The sequence below is a fragment of the Triticum aestivum genome, chromosome 3D, assembly GCF_018294505.1.
Source record: "Triticum aestivum cultivar Chinese Spring chromosome 3D, IWGSC CS RefSeq v2.1, whole genome shotgun sequence".
NCBI lineage: Eukaryota > Viridiplantae > Streptophyta > Magnoliopsida > Poales > Poaceae > Triticum > Triticum aestivum.
The window spans coordinates 200,089,815-200,107,614 of NC_057802.1; positions in this window are offsets into that span (position 1 = coordinate 200,089,815).

A 17,800-nucleotide genomic window follows, 5' to 3' on the forward strand; every position below is an offset into this window, starting at 1 on the left:
CCACGGCCAAGCGCACTCCCGTCGCAGCACCTCGCCGTCGATGAGGGGGATAAGGATCCCCTCCACGCCTCAGGCTCCCCTCCCACTTGCCCTGCCACCCCACTCGCGCCAGTCCCTTCCCCTCGCCCACTTCGCCTTCTCCCTCTCCCCACCAGATCCCCCCTCGAGCTCTCTCCCTCTCCACCGAGCGCATCCGTCGCTGCTCGCCGTCGCAGCCGCGGCCACTGGCGTCGTTCTGCCCTTACAAGGTGCCCGAGGACTCCGCCGGTCTCTGCATCATCGCCCGGCGCTGCTCGCTGGAGCTAGCAAGCCCCGCAACGCCTGATCCCCTTCTTCTTCCTCCCCGGGTCGTCGGACGCCGCCGTCGTCGATTCGCCCTTCCCCTGCGCTCCTAAACTTCCAAGGGCCATCGGCGTGCCGCTCGGTTAGCCCCTCTTCCTTCCCCATCTCTCTTGGCGCTCTCGCACGCTCGCTAGCTACTTCCTCCGCGGCGCCCGAACGCACCGCCGCCTTGGCACGTCGCCGGCGTGTCTCCGTCAACCATTTGGTCATGGGCTGGTGCCCAAGCGCTCGCCGCGTTGCGTAGTACCTCCCACGCCCTTTAGTTCGCGCTTTTGCGCGCTGCTGCTGCCGTTGCGTCGATCACCCGAAAGCCACCGCCGTCCCCACTCGTCGCTGCTACCTCTTGAGCACTGCGTTGGTTTTTCCTTGAAGAGGAAAGGGTGATGCAGCAAAGTAGCGTAAGTATTTCCCTCAATTTTTGAGAACTAAGGTATCAATCCAGTAGGAGGCCATGCACGAGTCCCTCGCACCTACACAAACAAATAAATCCTCGCAACCAACGCAATAAAGGGGTTGTCAATCCCTTCACGGTCACTTATGAGAGTGAGATCTGATAGATATGATAAGATAATATTTTTGGTATTTTTATGATAAAGATGCAAAGTAAAATAAAAGGCAATGAAAATAGCTAAGTGTTGGAAGATTAATATGATGGAAAATAGACCCAGGGGCCATAGGTTTCACTAGTGGCTTCTCTCAAGAGCATAAGTATTACGGTGGGTGAACAAATTACTGTTGAGCAATTGACAGAATTGAGCATAGTTATGAGAATATCTAGGTATGATCATGTATATAGGCATCACGTCCGAGACAAGTAGACCGACTCCTGCCTGCATCTACTACTATTACTCCACACATCGACCGCTATCCAGCATGCATCTAGAGTATTAAGTTCATAAGAACAGAGTAACACTTTAAGTAAGATGACATGATGTAGAGGGATAAACTCATGCAATATGATATAAACCCCATCTTGTTATCCTCGATGGCAACAATACAATACGTGCCTTGCTGCCCCTACTGTCACTGGGAAAGGACACCGCAAGATTGAACCCAAAGCTAAGCACTTCTCCCATTGCAAGAAAGATTAATCTAGTAGGCCAAACCAAACTGATAATTCGAAGAGACTTGCAAAGATAACCAATCATACATAAAAGAATTCAGAGAAGATTCAAATATTGTTCATAGATAAACTTGATCGTAAACCCAGAATTCATCGGTCTCAACAAACACACCGCAAAAGAAGATTACATCAAATAGATCTCCACGAGAGAGGGGGGAACATTGTATTGAGATCCAAAAAGAGAGAAGAAGCCATCTAGCTAATAACTATGGACCCGAAGGTCTGAGGTAAACTACTCACACATCATCGGAGAGGCTATGGTGTTGATGTAGACGCCCTCCATGATCGATGCCCCCTCCGGTGGAGCTCCAGAAAAGGCCCCAAGATGGGATCTCACGGGTACAGAAGGTTGCGGCAGTGGAATTAGGTTTTTCTCTCCGTATCTGGTAGTTTGGGGGTACCTAGGTATATATAGGAGGAAGAAGTATGTCGGTCGAGCAACATGGGGCCCACGAGGGTGGAGGGCGCGCCCCCTACCTCGTGCCCTCCTGGTTGATGGCTTGACGTAGGGTCCAAGTCCTCAGGATCACGTTCGTTCTGAAAATCACGTTCCCGAAGGTTTCATTCCGTTTGGACTCCGTTTGATATTCTTTTTCTGCGAAACTCTGAAATAGGCAAAAAAACAGCAATTCTGGGCTGGGCCTCCGGTTAATAGGTTAGTCCCAAAAATAATATAAAAGTGTATAATAAAGCCCATTAATGTCCAAAATAGAATATAATATAGCATGGAACAATAAAAAATTATAGATACGTTGGAGACGTATCAGTCGCCGGCGCAGTTCCGGTCACCCCCGAGTCCAACCGACCACACCACGCAACGCGGCATCGAGTCCTCGTTCGAATGCAAAAAACCGCGTGCGATTTGGTGTCTTGTGGCGCATTTCCGAGCATCTCCGGCGATCTGCGGTCATGCGCGAGCTCGCCGGAGCTCCTCCGGCGCCGCCGCTGACCTGGCAAGCGTGGGGCTCACCCCTGTGAGGCTGACCGTGGGCCCCAGCGCCTCAGTTGACCGTGTTGACTATGGTCAACACGGGCACTGTTCACCCCCTGCCATTGACTTGTGGCTCCTTGCGCTTAATTAAGATAATTAAGTTTTCAAACTAATCTGCTAATTAGAATATTCACTGACACATGGGGCCCACACCCCTAATTAACCCTGTAAGAATAATTAATCCACTGTTCACCCACAGAGGCTCACATGTGGGTCCCTGTGGCCCCACTGGTCAGTTTGACCTGGTCAGCCGTCCTGTTGACTGTTGATGTCACAGTGATGTCATGCTGACGTAGTATTCCTTTTCTGTTAATATAAATAATTCCAGAATATGTTTTAAACTTGCAAAAATCATAGTAATTAAACCGTAACTCCGATGAAAATGTTTTCTATATGAAAGTTGCTCAGAAAAATGAGACGAATCCGAATACGCTGTTTGTACATCTGTCACATGCCCCTAGCATGCTCAACATGGAACATTCCCCCTCCATTCATCTGTCTGACATAGGTCCGGAACCGGGAAAACATTCCCGGTTGATTTCCCGCTTCACCTTTATCATGTAGCCATACGTTAGGTCACTCCCGGCACATCATATTGTCATGTTATGCTTTATGATGCTTTGTTTGCTTTATATTTATTGTTTCTTCCGCCTCTTCTCTCTGGTAGACTCCGAGACCGATGTTGCCCCTGTGATCGACTACGTCACCGATGAATGTTCTTCCTTTACAGAAGAGCTTCCAGGCGAGCCCCCCCCCTTGATCATCCCGATATCGCCCATTCCATTCTCTCATGCTTGCATTAGATTTTGCTACTGGTATTTTTGCTCCTATTCTGATGCATAGCCTACTTTTGTAACCTGCTCATTGTACCTTACCTGCTTATCCTAAACTGCTTAGTATAGGTTGGTTAGTGATCCATCAGTGACCCCCCACCTTGTCCTTGTTGCCCCTTCATCATCGAAGACCCGATCAACGGGATCGAAGACCAGGCCCCGGCAGCGCACATCACTTTCCCCTTTTGTTGCTCGACTCTGCAGAGTTACCATCAAGTGCCGAGGGTGGAACCTCATACATCACTCCTGATGAGATCTCTGTAGTGTAGCTATTCGGTCGTGGTCATGGAGGGTGATTCCGCCTTAACCACTTCCGATACGACTCTGTCGTGCAACCCCTCAAGTGTGAACCTCGAGGGTGGTTCCTCTTACGTTCACCTTGATGATTACATCGAGTGGAATTCGTCAAGGGTGACTCCTCAGGTTTTCCCCTTGGTGTTAGACACACAGACTATGGTTACTATGACTTTACACACTGAACCATGTAGACTAAAGACGGGTCGGCCCTGAGGGGTACCCGCGCGAGCATATTTGCGAGTGATGAGGAGTCGGGTTGACCTGGAGGGTGCCCGCGAGATAATTACGAGGCGTGGCCGGGCATTCTTAGCCCTTGCCGCAAGTCCTCGAGATGGGGCGATAGGGTCACATCTTTCATGAGTCTCTGCTTGTTACCGCGCATTCCTAATCCACTACGATTTGAATATTTGATCCGAGGGGCCTCTGGCCTGATAGCACTAACCATCACGTGGGCATAGTATGGGCGTTCTGCATCGTATACATCATCCGAAGCTTAATAGACGTCAGCGACTGAGCGGCGCGCGCCGGGTTGGACTGCGTAAGCACCCGCCTTTTTGAAGGAGGTAGCTAGGTCTGCTCACCAGTCGCGTACGCAACATGCAGGAGTTCCCGGGGCGATGGCCCATGACCCCTGGGGGCATAGGTTTAGTCCGGCGTGTTGACCTCTCTATTAAGCCTAGGTCGGGTTGCGGCGTATTGTTTGGCCGAGGCCGGGCATGACCCAGGAAAGTGTGTCTGGCCGGAGTTAATCGAGCGTGGTGGGTAAGTTGGTGCACCCCTGCAGGGAAGAAAACATCTATCGATAGCCTGTCCTACGGTAACAGACACTCGGAGTTGTATCCCAATCGATATAACTAGAACTGGATGCCGAGGCACGATTTTGATATGTTGCTTCCGGAGTCGAGAAAGGATCCTGGAGCGTTGATACAACAACATAAATATGACTTATGTTATAGTACTCTACTCCCTCCTGTTGCTGCAAGATGGTGGTTTCCAGAAGATGCTAGTCTTTGATAGGACTGGCTTCTCCCCCTCTTATTCTGGCATTCTACAGTTCAGTCCACCGATTTTGCCCCTTTACACAGATACCCATGCATATGTAGTGTAGATCCTTGCTTGCGAGTACTTTGGATGAGTACTCACGGTTGCTTTTCTCCCTCTTTTCCCCCTTTCCATTCTACCTGGTTGTCGCAACCAGATGCTGGAGCCCAGGAGCCAGACGCCACCGTCGACGACGACTCCTACTACACCGGAGGTGCCTACTACTACGTGCAGGCCGCTGACGACGACCAGGAGTAGTTTAGGAGGATCCCAGGCAGGAGGCCTGCGCCTCTTTCGATTTGTATCCTAGTTTGTGTTAGCCATATTATGGCAACTTGTTTAACTTATGTTTGTACTCAGATATGGTTGCTTCCGCTGACTCGTCTATGACCGAGCACTTGTATTCGAGCCCTCGAGGCCCCTGGCTTGTATTATGATGCTTGTATGACTTATTTATGTTTTTAGAGTTGTGTTGAGATATCTTCCCGTGAGTCCCTGATCTTGATTGTACACGTTTGCATGCATGATTAGTGTACGATTGAAACGGGGGCATCACAAACTATGGTCCTCGCTATCGCTCGACATGGCTGCGGAACGTATAACCTCGAGAAAGCGAGATTGCAGAGTGTGTGCAAGTGTGTAGCACGGCCGGCAGGGATGATGAAGATGGTGGACACTTAAGCAAGGTATGCAGAGAAGAGGAATATGTCAGCGTCCTGGGATCGGGGGTGCCCAGACTTGCCTGCCCGCGACGTGGCTCCATCGACGGCCTGGTATAGCCCGGCTTCAGGATTAACAACCCAAGACCCTCGCGAGGGGCCAAGCCTCGTGAGGCGGATGACACCAAGACCTCCTCAAGGGGCGGCCTCCTCAAGATGGCTTCCGAGGAGCGGAGATTTCTATGCAAGGCTCACCTCGCGAGGTTCAGATGACGTGAGCCATGACGATCAAGGCCAGGCGGGAGCTAACGGGTGCAGTGTACCGGTTTCCTCTTTTGCGCTAAGGAGGCAAGCACAGGCGTGGGGTCCAGAGGAATCAACCAAAGGTTTCCATTTCGGTGCAACAAGACCAAGACCTCCAGGACGGCGGGATGGAGGTCATCGTCGAGCCCACCACGGTGTCACGACCAGAGGCCTTTGCATACGAAGACTACTTTTGTTAGGATAGCATGTACTAGCTATCCCCCTTTAAATTTGGCCGTTGTGGGATCCCTTCCCACCTTACATTTGGGAAGAGGACCAAGGCCACTATAAATAGTACCTAACCACCACCATAAAGGGGACAAATCATTCAGACCATCCTCACACCCACCAGCTCATCGAGCACAAGAACACCTCACCCCATGAGGCTGTTCTACCATTGTACTACTTCATCCTCAGCCCCTTGAGGTAATCCACCACAAAGCTAGAGTAGGGTATTACACCGCAAGGTGGCCCGAACCAGGTTAAACTATTGTGTCCCTTCTACATCTAGTTCATCGAGCTAGGCAGTGAGATCAGTGAGTAGGCAGACTGGGGAGGACGAGTTGTTCGCACGCACCCCAGAGTTCGAACCTCTCAAGGGTCTACGGAACCCCGAATCCGACATTTGGCGCGCTAGGTAGGGGTGCGTCGGAGCCTCTCTTCTTTCATTCGGCCCGCCATCACCCTACAGTTCCGATGGCTGACGATCGGAGGGCTCACGCCGAGCACTGGGCTGCGTGGCCCGATCAAGCAGTGTCGTCCGCCCAAGAAGACCTCCACTACGCGCTCCAGGCGGCCCGCACGCCGCCCAACACCGTCGGACGTGGGCGGCGCGGGCCGGCACCGTCCGCCCTCGCGCCGCGATGTACGCGCGCCACCACACGATCTTTGGGCTACGCCGCGACGACGGCACCACACACTTGTCGGGAGCAGGCAAACATGCGAGCCGCGCTCATCGTGGTGCGAGAGCTGCTGCGTTGTAGGTTGGCGGAGGGCGGCCGCGACGCCCTGCTGGAGCGGGTCGCCGAGCTGCTTGACGCTGCCTGCAGGGGTGCGGCACCCTTCTACACCCTGCCCACGCCCCAGGTTGTGGCAGGGGCGCGCACCGGACCCCGACGTGCCTGCGCGCCCCCCTGCAGGATCACCGTGCGCATATCTTGCCGTGGTCCGGCATTCGCTCCTCGCAAGGCTCTCTTGAACGGTTTAGCAGGCTTCTCAGGAGACTTAGAACCTCGCGAGGCCCGGAGGGCTCGCCTCGGGAGGAAGGTGCGACCAGGACGTCGGGACTCGCTCAAGACCTACGGAACCCAGATAAGTTGCAACAACTACCCTGCTCAGGAGCCCGCGGCCCCGCGACGGCACATCCCAAACACTATCTTTAAAAAAAGCATGTCACCATTTGATACACTCCATTTCATACATTGTAAGCCCCCCCCTTCAAAAATGCTTTCGTGCCCCGCAGGGCTGCGCCCGAAAGTTTTTGCATACAGGTTAAGGCAAAAGGAAATGCAGGTCTAGCCGGAGGCGCTGCCTTCGGTGCCGTCCTCGCCGTCTTCACCCACGCCACCCGAGCTGTCACTGGCATCGTCTTCATCAGCGTCGTCCACATCGCCTTCTCCGACCGCAATCACGGCCGCGCTATCCTCAGGAGCGAATGATACGTCTCCAATGTATCTATAATTTTTTATTGTTCCATGCTATTATATTATCTCTTTTGGATGTTTAATGGGCTTTACTAAGCACTTTTATATTATTTTTGGGACTAACCTATTAACCGAAGGCCCAGTGCAAATTGCTGTTTTTTTGCCTATTTTGGTGTTTCGCAGAAAAGGAATATCAAACAGAGTCCAAACGGAATGAAACCTTCGGGAGAGTTATTTTTGGAACAAACGTGATCCAGAGGACTTGGAGTGGACGTCAGGACAGAAGCGAGGAGGCCACGAGGCAGGGAGGCGCGCCTGCCCCCCTAGGAGCGCCCCCCACCCTCTTGGACCCCTCGCAGCTCCACCGACCTACTTCTTCCTCCTATATATACCCATACACCCTGAAAATATCCAGGAGCACCACAAAACCCTATTTCCACCGCCGCAACCTTCTGTACCCGTGAGATCCCATCTTGGGGCCTTTTCCGGTGCTCCGCCGGAGGGGGAATCGATCACAGAGGGCTTCTACATCAACACCATAGCTTCTCTGATGATGTGTGAGTAGTTTGCCACAGACCTTCGGGTCTATAGTTATTAGCTAGATGGCTTATTCTCTCTCTTTGGATCTCAAGTTCTCCCTGATTCTCTTGGAGATCTATTCGATGTAATTCTTTTTGCGGTGTGTTTGTCGAGATCCGATGAATTGTGGGTTTATGATCAAGATTATCTATGAACAATATTCGAATATCCTCTGAATTCTTTTATGTATGATTTGATATCTTTGCAAGTCTCTTCGAATTATCAGTTTGGTTTGGCCTACTAGATTGATATTTCTTGCAATGGGAGAAGTGCTTAGCTTTGGGTTCAATCTTGCGGTGTCCTTTCCCAGTGACAGCTGGGGCAGCAAGGCACGCATTGTATTGTTGCCATCGAGGATAAAAAGATGGGGTTTATATCATATTGCTTGAGTTTATCCCTCTACATCATGTCATCTTGCCTAATGCGTTACTCTGTTCTTATGAACTTAATACGCTAGATGCATGCTAGATAGCGGTCGATGTGTGGTGTAATAGTAGTAGATGCAGAATCGTTTCGGTCTACTTGTCACGGACGTGATGCCTATATACATGATCATGCCTAGATATTCTCATAATTATGCACTTATCTATCAATCGCTTGACAGTAATTTGTTCACCCACCGTAATACTTATGCTATCTTGAGAGAAGCCACTAGTGAAACCTATGGCCCCCAGGTCTATCTTCCATCATATTGCTTTACTATCAATTTACTATTTCCGCTATCTTTTATTTTGCAATCTTTACTTTCCAATCTATATCATAAAAATACCAAAAATATTTATCTTATTATCTCGATGAGATCTCACTTTTGCAAGTGGCCGTGAAGGGATTGACAACCCCTTTATCGCATTGGTTGCAAGGTTCTTATTTGTTTGTGTAGGTACGAGGCGACTTGTGTGTAGTCTCCTACTGGATTGATACCTTGGTTCTCAAAAACTGAGGGAAATACTTACGCTACTTTGCTGCATCACCCTTTCCTCTTTAAGGGTAAAACCAACGCAAGCTCAAGAGGTAGCAAGAAGGATTTCTGGCGCCGTTGCCGGGGAGGCTTACGCCAAGTCAAGTCAAGAATTGATCTCCCATCATCTAGCCATCTCTGGCGCAGTTGCCAAGTCAAGTCAAGACATACCAAGTACCGATCACAACTCTTATCCCTCGCATTACATTTGCCATTTGCCTCTCATTTTCCTCTCCCCCACTTCATCCTTGCCGTTTTATTCACACTCTTTTTCCGTTTGTCTCTTTTCGCTTGCTTCTTGTGTGCTTGTGTGTTGGATCGTTTGTCACGATGGCTCAAGACAATACTAAATTGTGTGATTTTTCCAATACCAACAACAATGATTTTCTTAGCACTCTGATTGCTCCTCTTACCGATGCTGAATCTTGTGAAATTAATGCTGCCTTGCTGAATCTTGTCATGAAAGATCAATTCTCTGGCCTTCCTACTGAAGATGTTGCTACACATCTAAACAACTTTGTTGATTTGTGTGATATGCAAAAGAACAAAGATGTGGATAATGATATTGTTAAATTGAAGCTATTTTAGTTTTCTCTTAGAGATCGTGCTAAAACTTGGTTTTCATCTTTGCCTAAAAATAGTATTGATTCATGGAATAAGTGCAAAGATGCTTTTATCTCTAAGTATTTTCCTCCCGCTAAGATCATATCTCTTAGAAACGATATTATGAATTTTAAGCATCTTCATCATGAACATGTTGCACAATCTTGGGAGAGGATGAAATTAATGATACGAAATCTTTTAGATTCGGCCGCGGGAGGCACTTTTATGGAAATCACTTTATGAGAAGCTAATAAACTCCTAGATAATATTATGGTTAATTATTCTCAATGGCACAATGAAAGATCTACTAGTAAAAAGGTTCATGCGATAGAAGAAATTAATGTTTTGAGTGGAAAGATGGATGAACTTATGAAGTTGTTTGCTAATAAGAGTGCTCCTATTGATACTAATGATATGCCTTTGTCTACTTTGATTGAGAATAATAATGAATCTATGGATGTGAATTTTGTTGGTAGGAACAATTTTGGTAACAACGCTTATAGAGGAAACTTTAATCCTAGGCCGTATCCTAGTAATTCCTCTAATAATTATGGTAATTCCTACAACAACTCTTATGGAAATTTTAATAAGATGCCCTCTTATTTTGAGACTAGTGCTAAAGAATTTATGATTTCTCAAAAGAATTTCAATGCTATGCTTGAAGAAAAATTGCCTAAGATTGATGAATTGGCTAGGAACGTGGATAGAATTTCTCTTGATGTTGATTCTTTGAAACTTAGATCTATTCCTCCTAAGCATGATATCAATGAGTCTCTCAAAGCCATGAGAATTTCCATTGATGAGTGCAAAAAAAGAACCGCTAGGATGCATGCTAAGAAAGATTGGTTTGTAAAAGCGTGTTCTTCTAGTTTTCATGATAATAGGGATGGAGATCTAAAAGTTATTGATGTGTCTCCTATTAAATCTTTGTTTTGCAATATGACTCTTGATAATGACGGGACTAGAGATGAGTCAACTTTAGGTAAAGGGAGTCCCAATGATTCGGAGTTTTTAGATCTTGATGCAAAAATTGGTAAAAGTGGGATTGAAGAGGTCAAAACATTACATAGCAATGAACCCACTATTTTGGATGTCAAGGAATTTAATTATGATAATTGTTCTTTAATAGATTGTATTTCCTTGTTGCAATCCGTGTTAAATTCTCGTCATGCTTATAGTCAAAATAAAGCTTTTACCAAACATATCGTTGATGCTTTAATGCAATCTTATGAAGAAAAACTTGAATTAGAAGTTTCTATCCCTAGAAAACTTTATGATGAGTGACCTAGTATTAAAATTAAGATTAAAGATCATGAATGCTATGCTTTATGTGATTTGGGTGCTAGTGATTCCACGATTCCAAAAACTTTGTGTGATGTGTTAGGTTTCTGTGAATTTGATGATTGTTCTTTAAACTTGCACCTTGCGGATTCCACCATTAAGAGACCTATGGGAAGAATTAATGATGTTCTTATTGTTGCAAATAGGAATTATGTGCCCGTAGATTTCATTGTTCTTGACATAGATTGCAATCCTACATGTCCTATTATTCTTGGTAGACATTTCCTTAGAACGATTGGTGCAATTATTGATATGAAGGAAGGGAATATTAGATTCCCATTTCCATTAAGGAAAGGCATGGAACACTTTCCTAGGAAGAAAATTAAATTACCTTATGAATCTATTATGAGAGCCACTTACGGATTGCATAACAAAGATGATAATACCTAGATCTATTCTTGCCTTATGCCTAGGTAGGAGCGTTAAACGATAGCGCTTGTTGGGAGGCAACCCAATTTTATTTTTCTTTCTTGCTTTTTGGTTCTGTTTAGTAATAAATAATTGATCTAGCCTATGGTTAGATGTGGTTTATGTTTTAATTAGTGTTTGTGCCAAGTAAAACCTATAGGATCTTCTTGGATGATAGTAATTTGATCTTGCTGAAAAAGTCAGAAACTTTCTGTTCACGAAAACAATTGTTAAAAATCACCAGAACGTGATAAAATACTGATTCCAATTGCAGTAGATCATTAAAAAATTATATAGGTCATCCTATTTTGGTAGATTTGTCTGAGTTACAGAAGTTTGCGTTAGATCCAGATTACTACAGACTGTTCTGTTTTTGACAGATTCTATTTTTCGCGTGTTGTTTGCTTATTTTGATGAATCTATGGCTAGTATCGGAGGGTATGAACCATAAAGAAGTTGGAATACAGTAGGTTTAACACCAATATAAATAAAGAATGAGTTCATTACAGTACCTTGAAGTGGTGGTTTGTTTTCATTCGCTAACGGAGCTCATGAGATTTTTCTGTTAAGTTTTATGTTGTGAAGTTTTCAAGTTTTGGGTAAAGATTTGATGGATTATGGAATAAGGAGTGGCAAGAGCCTAATCTTCGGGATGCCCAAGGCACCCCAAGGTAAAATTCAAGGACAAGCAAAAGCCTAAGCTTGGGGATGCCCCGGAAGGCATCCCCTCTTTCGTCTTCGTCTATCGGTAACTTTACTTGAGGCTCTATTTTTATTCACCACATGATATGTGTTTTGCTTGGAGGGTCTTGTATGATTTGAGTCTTTGCTTTTTAGTTTACCACAATCATCCTTGATGTACACACATTTTGGGAGAGACACACATTAATCAGAATTTATTAGAATACTCTATTGCTTCACTTATATCTTTTGAGCTAGATAATTTTGCTCTAGTGCTTCACTTATATCTTTTAGAGCACGGTGGTGGTTTTATTTTATAGAAATTATTGATCTCTCATGCTTCACTCGTATTATTTTGAGAGTCTTTTAGAACAGCATGGTAGTTTTCTTTGGCTATAAAATTAGTCCTAATATGATGAGCATCCAAGACGGGTATAATAAAAACTATCATATAAAGTGCATCGAATACTATGAGAAGTTTGATACCTGATAATTGTTTTGAGATATGAAGATGGTGATATTAGAGTCATGCTAGTTGAGTAGTTGTGAATTTGAGAAATACTTGTTCTAAAGTTTGTGATTCCCGTAGCATGCACGTATGGTGAACCGTTATGTGATGAAGTCGGAGGATGATTTATTTATTGATTGTCTTCCTTATGAGTGGCGGTCGGGGACGAGCGATGGTCTTTTCCTACCAATCTATCCCCCTAGCAGCATGCGCGTAGTACTTCGTTTCGATAACTAATAGATTTTTGCAATAAGTATGTGAGTTCTTTATGACTAATGTTGAGTCCATGGATTATACGCACTCTCACTCTTCCACCATTGCTTGCCTCTCTAATACCGCGCACCTTTCGCCGGTATTATACACCCACCATATACATTCCTAAAAACAGCCACCATACCTACCTATTATGGCATTTCCATAGCCATTCTGAGATATATTGCCATGCAACTTACCACCGTTCCGTTTATTATGACACGCTTCATCATTGTCATATTGCTTTGCATGATCATGTAGTTGAGATCGGATTTGTGGCAAAGCCACCTTTATGATTCTTTCATACATGTCACTCTTGATTCATTGCATATCCCGGTACACCGCCGGAGGCATTCACATAGAGTCATATTTTGTTCCAAGTATTGAGTTGTAATTTTGGAGTTGTAAGTAAATAAAAGTGTAATGACCATCATTATTAGAGCATTGTCCCAAGTGAGGAAAGGATGATGGCGACTATGATTCCCCCACAAGTCGGGATGAGACTCCGGACGAAAAAAAGAGGCCATAAAAAAGGCCCAAATATCAAAAAATGAGAGAAAAAGAGAGAAGGGACAATGTTACTATCCTTTTACCACACTTTTGCTTCAAAGTAGCACCATGATCTTCGTGATAGAGAGTCTCGTATGTTGTCACTTTCATATACTAGTGGGAATTTTACATTATAGAACTTGGCTTGTATATTCCAATGATGGGCTTCCTCAAAATGCCCTAGGTCTTCGTGAGCAAGCGAGTTGGATGCACACCCACTTAGTTTCTTTTGTTGAGCTTTCATACACTTATAGCTCTAGTGCATCCGTTGCATGGCAATCCCTACTAACTCACATTGATATCTATTGATGGGCATCTCCATAGCCCATTGATACGCCTAGTTGATGTGAAACTATCTTCTCCTTTTTGTCTTCTCCACAACCACCATTCTATTCCACATATAGTGCTATGTCCATGGCTCATGCTCATGTATTGCGTGAAGATTGAAAAAGTTTGAGAACATCAAAAGTATGAAACAATTTCTTGGCTTGTCATCGGGGTTGTGCATGGTTAACTACTTTGTGTGATGAAGATAGAGCATAGCCAGACTATATGATTTTGTAGGGATAACTTTCTTTGGACATGTTATTTTGAGAAGACATGATTGCTTTGTTAGTATGCTTGAAGTATTATTATTCATGTCAATATTAAACTTTTGTCTTAAATCTTTCAGATCTGAACATTCATGCCACAATAAAGGAAATTACATTGAGAAATATGCTAGGTAGCATTCCACATCAAAAATTCTGTTTTTATCATTTACCTACTCGAGGACGAGCATGAATTAAGCTTGGGGATACTTGATACGTCTCCAACGTATCTCTAATTTTTTATTGTTCCATGCTATTATATTATCTGTTTTGGATGTTTAATGGGCTTTACTAAGCACTTTTATATTATTTTTGGGACTAACCTATTAACCGAAGGCCCAGTGCAAATTGCTGTTTTTTTGCCTATTTCAGTGTTTCACAGAAAAGGAATATCAAACGGAGTCCAAACGGAATGAAACCTCCGGGAGAGTTATTTTTGGAACAAACGTGATCCAGAGGACTTGGAGTGGATGTCAAGAAAGAAGCAAGGAGGCCACGAGGCAGGGAGGCGCACCTGCCCCCTGGGCGCGCCCCCACCCTCGTGGGGCCCTCGCAGCTCCTCCGACCTATTTCTTCCTCCTATATATACGCATATACCCCGAAAACATCCAGGAGCACCAGGAAACCCTGTTTCCACCGCTGCAACCTTCTGTACCCATGAGATCCCATCTTGGGGCCTTTTCCGGTGCTTCGCCGGAGGGGGAATCGATCATGGAGGGCTTCTACATCAACACCATAGGTTCTCCGATGATGTGTGAGTAGTTTACCACAGACCTTCGGGTCCATAGTTATTAGCTAGATGGCTTCTTCTCTCTCTTTGGATCTCAATACAAAGTTCTCCTTGATTCTCTTGGAGATCTATTCGATGTAATTCTTTTTGCGGTGTGTTTGTCGAGATCCGATGAATTGCGGGTTTATGATCAAGATTATCTATGAACAATATTTGAATCTCCTTTGAATTCTTTTACGTATGATTTGATATGTTTGCATGTCTCTTCGAATTATCAGTTTGGTTTGGCCTACTAGATTGATCTTTCTTGCAATGGGAGAAGTGATTAGCTTTGGGTTCAATCTTGCGGTGTCCTTTCCCGGTGAGAGGATGTCACGACCAGTTTTTCAATAAAATATTTATTGAGAGACCAATCCCTTTTACGGACCAGTAAAGAAGAATTCCTTCTCACTGGTAGACAATATCTTGGTCACAGAAGAAAAATACCAGGAGTACTGAATATAATACAAGGTTGAGCGGAGACTGCTCAACGATTTATTACATGAACGCCGATAAACATAATGGCGGATAGGGTGGCATAACTACTAACTCACGATAACAATGATGGTGGAAATATCACTGCGAAGAGGGTGATATGACTCCTGAAAACTACAGCTCTTCGAGCGTCGGAGTGAGGCTCGAGGAGACTTATTGCGGGTGGCGGAAGCGTGTATGATACAAGTGACCAATATCCAGGATCGCACGGGACTGACTGGGATTCCTCTAGGCATCGGAGTCACTATCAAACTCTTCATCCAGGAGATCGCCTTCGTCAACATCTGGCCAAATCAACAAGCCAGGTGAGTACTATGAAAGTACTCGCAAGACAGTTCGGACATAGGATATAACAAATGTAAACACGATGCATATGAACAGATTAACAAGTGCGTGCAGACATAGAGATAACAATGCATGGGGAAAAATAACAGAGAAGTCGGGCGGTAGTCCTCCCGAAATCTCAAAATAAATACTGGGTGCCAAACGAGGGTCTGAATGACTCCTCGAGAGGAAACTGCAAGAATAATAATACCGGTGCCAAACGAGGGTCTGAATGACTCCTCGAGAGGAAACTGCAAGAATAATAATGCCGCAGTCAGGCGTCGGGGCGACACCACATAAAGGGCTTATATTGAAAGTAAGAGACAAACATGCCACAGTCGGACGTCTGAGCGACATCACGTAAAGGGCTTATATTGAAAGTAAGAGACAAACATGCCACAGTCGGACGTCTGAGCGACATCACATAAAGGGCTTATATTCATAACATAGTAACTTATGAATCAAATCAAGAGAATAATCAGACATGAGGTAAACAAACGGGTTAGTCCATCCACAGGAACAACATTCAGCTAAGTTTACTACTCATGCTCGCTTACCGAACAGAAGAATATACCGTGAGGTTACGACAAAGATGTGGATACGCTGAATACGTTACTGGACCATGGATACGATGACTCGGAAGGATTTGACTCTGCAGAGTTTGTACCTTAACCACATCCAACGGATTTCGGTAGTCACGAGGACTAGTTCCGTTTACGGTGTTTTGGAAGAAACACATCTAACCAGTACACACCCATTCAACAATCCGAAGCCAGGAATCACCCTCGGCAACGTTCAAGAAAAACCTTGAGACGGGGAGGCTACAACCTCGCGGAGCATGGGATCAAATTTCTATACGCGCGCTCTAAGGGGTGCCCCCCTCTCGGTCCCAACCGGAAACACCCATGCCCCCTGACCGGATGACTGGCTTTAATCCAGGGCCATGGAACCATCATCCCGGCCCCATTAAGAGGTTACCAACTTACTAAACCGCATCCTGGCAAAAGAAACATGTGGTAGCACGGAAGGGAAAAGAACGATAACGTGACTCCGTCCACGTTAACGTCGGAATTTCTCGGATGACGCAAGGTTGGTATGCTACAATAGTACCACCTTGCTGCCCTTCATGTCACCACATGATTAGGCCATCTCTCACCAGAAATCATCGCAACTTTGGAACACACGGGTAGTTGCCTCACAAGCAACGAGATACTCACCGATACCCATATGCCACGCACAACCCTTCACGCAAACATGCAAAGCACCCATCATATCAAAGGTTCAAACATGCTTGCCTGGTTCGGAGAAGTCGGAGTCTAGCTCGGCGAAGTTCGCGGCTCCGTCACCTCTTCCGGAACCTACGGCATAACGAAAACGGGCACTAACGTGAAAACCAACGCGTGCATAAAAACTTCTCCAAAAAATTTCCAAATAAATCCCATAAAAAACGAGACAAAATTTTAAGACTGTCAGAAAAAGAATCACTCAAAAATCACTTTTTGTTTAAAAGTTATAAAGGTTTCTGTCGAGGGACTCATCTGTAATGAAACAGAAAGGTTCCAGGGGCTAAACTGAGAAAACAGAAAACGCTTCGGAAAGAAACGCGCCAGCTCAAAAGGGAAAACGTATTTTGCCCGAAGGCGCCAACAGAAAACGGTTCGAGGGAGAAGAGAGTAGAGGCTGACAGGGGGGTCCACATGTCAGGTTTAAAAAGTTCGCCGGCGCCCGAAGACTGCAGTGGTCGCCGGCGTCGAACCACGGCGAGACAGGGAGATCGGAGTGTACCAAGAGCTTCAGCGTGTCCTTCCGCGTCGGTGGGTGGTGGACTCGAGCGTCGGGGAGCACCATGTCGACGGCGACACTTTCTCCGGCGGACGGCGGCTCGGGTGATGGTGGGGAACTCCGGTGGTGTGCGGCAAACTCCGAATTGAAGCGCGGGTCAGAAGGAGGGATGCACTAGAGATCTACTGGCAAGAGATTGGAGGCAGAGGTGCACGCACGGGAGCGAATCGAGCTGGATCCCATGGCGCGTCGCGGCGGCCGGAGTTGAGGAAGGAGACTTCCTCGGGGCTCTTCCAGTGGCTTGGTGTGGTCTAGGTGGAGTGCAGAGGTGGTGTGGGTTCGAGTTGACGCTCGGGGCCTCTATTTATATGCGGATCGAGGGCGTGGCCGTGAACGGGGTTGCTCCGGCGAGCAATTACGGCGAGGCAGTGGCTTGGCGAGGGGTTTAGGTGGCCAGGCAGCATCAGTGAGGTGTACTGGTGCCGTTCCCCTGCTAACCCCGGTCGGTCTTGGCGTAATGGCGTCGGTCCACGGTGGGGTGGCCGCACGAGCACGGCGGCGGCAGAGAGCGTGCTCCGTGCCTGGCAGTTCACGACGAGGGTGGCAGCGCGCACGGGGGAGTGGAAGACCACGTGGCGATCTCCGGTGGCTTGGGCGGCGCTGAGTGGCGCCGTCGGCGCTGCGCCTCTCTCTGGCAGCCGCAAAGCCGCCGCTGGCGTCAGTCACGGG